Source organism: Glossina fuscipes, unplaced genomic scaffold, assembly GCF_014805625.2.
Source record: "Glossina fuscipes isolate IAEA_lab_2018 unplaced genomic scaffold, Yale_Gfus_2 74578, whole genome shotgun sequence".
In the NCBI taxonomy this organism is placed as follows: Eukaryota; Metazoa; Arthropoda; class Insecta; order Diptera; family Glossinidae; genus Glossina; species Glossina fuscipes.
The window spans coordinates 1-4,513 of NW_024004429.1; positions in this window are offsets into that span (position 1 = coordinate 1).

The window sequence follows — 4,513 nt, forward strand, 5'->3', positions numbered from 1 at the left end:
CCGGAACGAGGTCCGTAAAATAACAGTGTGCGCTTGCATCATTATCTCGCAGACTCCCGACCCGAAAGCACATTGTAGGAACCTTACATGTTTAGGAACCCGGTAAGCTGTCTGCTGAACCACTAAACAAATTAATTAACATAGCATACACGTAATAGTTTCATTTCCGCAACATAGTCGCACGCGAATCACATCCTCTCGGTAAAAAGAAAAACAGGGCTGCCCACTAAACACGTGTTGGTTTTTTTCTTTCACCACTAAGTCACGTCGCAAATAAGGCCACCTTGTACGCTTCTTCAATTCCATAAATATATATATTTGTTCTAACACCACAATACGAAGGTTCCCTGGGCAGTCCTGAGCGAAACCCCAGCTATAAATAAACAACCCCGTTACAAGATATCTGGGAGTGCAATTGGATATAAAACTAACATTCGCGGAACATATTAAGGAGATTTCGGATAAAGCGTTGTCAACAGAAACAGACTTTTTATATCCCTGTAAGTAGAAATTATGCCAGACAACCTGCTAGCGATCATGTTAATGAACGCCAGTTTTTTGCAAGATACGCTTCGATATAAAGCCACGCGAAAGTGACACCCGAACCCGTAATCTGACTTTATAGAAGCTCTGAAGATTCTTTCAAGTGTTGCAAACATTATGATAAAGTTAGTACAGTCCTCATCCTTCAGCGATGGGTATTAAAAGTGAAATTAAATGGTTTAGAAATGTTACAAAAGTGTTACGACGAAGAGTGTTTATCAAAATCACAAATTTTTAATCGGCGCATATCATTTAATGAGGATTGTGGGCTAGTCGAAGACAAACCTCAACAGCCACCAAAGCGAGAAGCTTGTGCTTGCCAGCCGTCCGTTTCCTATGAAATTTGCGTTTATTCTTATAACCCGGAAACAGCTTAACAATCTAGTGAATAAGGTGCCATAAATGAACCAAAAATAAATAAAAAAAACACTGCTATTACTAACCCAAGAGGGCGCGTGTTTAGCAATTTATGTCAGCTGTTCACAACCGTCATACCCATCTACCAAAAAAATATTCGCATCGATATCGTAGAGCGGACATTTCAAAAAAATGTAGTGTCATTACTTTTCACAGTAATATAAACAAATTAACCAAAAATGTTACAAGTGATTGCGGGATTTAAAACGAAGATAAAAAAACACAGAAACTCGAAACTAAAAAAGGTGAGAAGTTAAAAAGTTATCTAACTTAATTTCTTAGGTTGCTACACATTAGTACAGTAAGACAATCGATTTGTTCATTCGCTTCATACTTCAATATAGATCAAAAATTGTCCTCCGCTATGCTTGTCAAAAGGAGAATTTAATACCATTCGGGTTAATCTTTGTTTTAACGTGCATTGTTTCCTGTGCTTGCTTAAAAAAGTTGAATGATGGCAGTGTGTGTGTATGAGATAGTTTTTGTTTCTGTTGCGCAGGTGTTTTCTATTTGCAGTCTCTTGGAATGTCATTTTTTATAACGCATATGATATACGGTGGAAACAGCCCATGTCACATATTCTAGTATATTATGTTAAGTTCTTCAGTTACTTGCCTAAATGCTAGCTACGTTGGTTTTTCGTTAGAGCAGAAAGATTTAACGCTTAAACGTATTTTAACTGAAGTTTTATAAAACTACTAACAAACGCTCCCAACCGAGAACAAATGTGACTTTGATTCTTAATTAGAATTTAATTGTGCGCAAATTAATTACGTAAAATTGAATCCTATAAAGGAAAAATTTCAAGTTCGTACTGTTGTAGTATCACTCTGCTGAAGTTAGATCTTCCATAGTCATCATATATTTAAGTTCCTTATAAATTTTGGGTCTCTAACTCAATTTAGATTTTTGATTAAATCAAGTTTTTTATGTAACCTTAAAAGGTCGTTGCTAGTTCTAGTTTTGCAACGTTACAAAACCATAGTTGGCCGCCACATCGGAAATAACCGTTTGTGTAACCAACAATATCAAATAAACAATTCGTAGGAAAGCCCGTCAAATTCAAATAAACTGAATGGTGTCGGGAAATTCTTTAAAAAAATCTTACGGGAATACAATCTTGTATAAATTTTAATAATGAAATAATTCACTTTTGAAGAAATCTACTCTTTCTATTTTTTTAAATAAAAAATGTTTTCAATATTGGAAAATAGTTATCTTACAAATCCGGCAAATTTGCAAAAATACTCTTCAAACTATCCAAGAAAAATAGTTTCAGGCCCTTGGTTTTGTATATTACGAAACTTCTTTCAAATTCAAAATGCAACAACAAACCCACGACCAACCCTAACGTAGTCTAATTTGCATCAAAAACGCTTAGGCCGCAGAATTCCTTAAATTAAACATGTCCCACAAGAATCGCTCCAGTGCTAGCATATTTTTATACTTAGTTATTTCTGCGAATATTATTACCCTGTCATCTTTCTTTCTACCTCAAAAAAGTTTTCAAAAGACAAATGTTTTTGTAAGCTCTTATAATGGTTTCCCCCTCTTAATTCGTTTAGTTTGGTCGCTTGCAGAAAAAGCCGAACAACAAGTGAAATTAAAACACTCGATCTTGTGCTAAACGAATTCAAAGGCTAAAGTCAGTGTTGCGGGTTGAAATCTCAGTTTAGTTTGATCGTAGTTATAGAAACCTAGGTATTGTGGATGGAGTTTGTGGATATAACAATTATTGTGGATGGCAAAAATTGTTGAGTTTTTTTTGTAAACAATGTAAAAGAAAAAAACCGCTAACGGATTTCAGAGAGAAATCAAAGCAAGTGTTTCGACAAGTTGCCTTAGGAATACTTATTATTAATTTTTTAATTGAGCCTAACAGTTGCTATGAGACGTAAACAAAAAATTGAACAGTCACGTTCAGGTAAGCAAAAGTTGCAACAACAAAATGTATTGTGAATATTTACAGAATTAAAAAACGCATATACAGAGCTAAAGGGACATATTTATATGTGTATAAATAAAAAGTGTTTCTTTCCCTCTGTTAGTTTCCAATCTCAAAGCTTTTTAACATAAAGTTTAAACCTTTTTCTTAATGAAGTTCATCAGCATAAATAATTATACGACCACTCCGATCAAAAGCTTAACTATCTAAAAAAGCACTTGTGTATGGGTTTCGGCTTGGACATCTATCTGTGATATAGGCCATCTATATGTCAAAATATTTTACAAATGAAAGCGTCCGTTAATCAAATAAACGGACATAAGGTAATACTGTTTAAATTGGCTCGAACAGTATTTTAAACTAAATGTTTGTGTTGGCAGCTCTCCAGCCACCCTTCCGTTTGATTTGTGTCAAAAATTCCTTTTACGCATAAAAAAATTAAAATGCCCTTTCCGCCTTTTAAACACCGAAAAAAAAAAATATATATTAAAACCAAAATTTGTATTATTTTCAAACAACTGATTAACTGCAAGACTAATCGGAAAATGAAGGAAAACCATATAAATAAACATGGAGAGCAAGTAGTTTTTCTTTATTTGAATTGAATACACGTGTAATTTAGAAGAATATATATTTCATTTTATTCTACAACTTTAGTTTTACTAAATGATTTAATAAAGGCTTCATTAGTTTTATAGGTATCTAACCCAGCTGATCTAAAGCCCTGCACACGATAGTTTTACCTCATATGATTTAGCAGATGTGTGAAAAAGAATATAGTGCAAGGGATGAGGGAAAATAAATTAATTCTGGTAACGTTTACTCGGATAATTCCGAAGTTAATTTGTTGAGACCGAAGTGTTTACTTTTTGTATTAAATTTGATCAGTTCCTTTGATAAGCGACCAAAAATTAGCAACCATAACTTTTTTAATGCACTTAAGTTAATTTTCTGATGATGATATAAACGGCGGTATAAACACTGTACTAGTGACAGCCAATGTCGGAAGTGTTTGCAAAGATTGGAAGAAGTAACTCGAACTTTATTAGATATGCAACCGTATTTAGCTGATCATTTTGTAATCACATTGATGAATACTATATGTAAATTCTTTTTTTTTTTTTATATCACCAATCACTCAGGAGAATCAAGAGACAATACAGTGACGGTTCAAAAGAAGCTGAGCATAGCTACGACCGAATTGAAGTTAATTTAAGTTATTTTCAGTGCTTGCATTTTCCTACATTAGGAGCAGTCGATGAGTTCAATGTCTTCTCTTATAACTTCCATTTTGCAAAGCAAACAATTAAATTAAAGGTTTTATTTAGTGAACGAGCATTTTAAAAAAGCGCTGAGTTTAAAGCAGAACATTCATTATTTCCTTCTCTCTAGTTAAACCTCATTTTCAATTGCCTATGGTGGGAAATATACAATTTTTGTGAATTAAATGCTTGATTTAAATACAGTATGAAATTTCAGATTATTGTTTTTTATAAGGAGCAACCACTATACGTTAAGTTAATTGAAACTTTAGATTGAAATCTGAAAATATATGTAAAATTTTTGAAATATTTCTCTTCTACAAGTATTATTTTTGTAATACCCTTA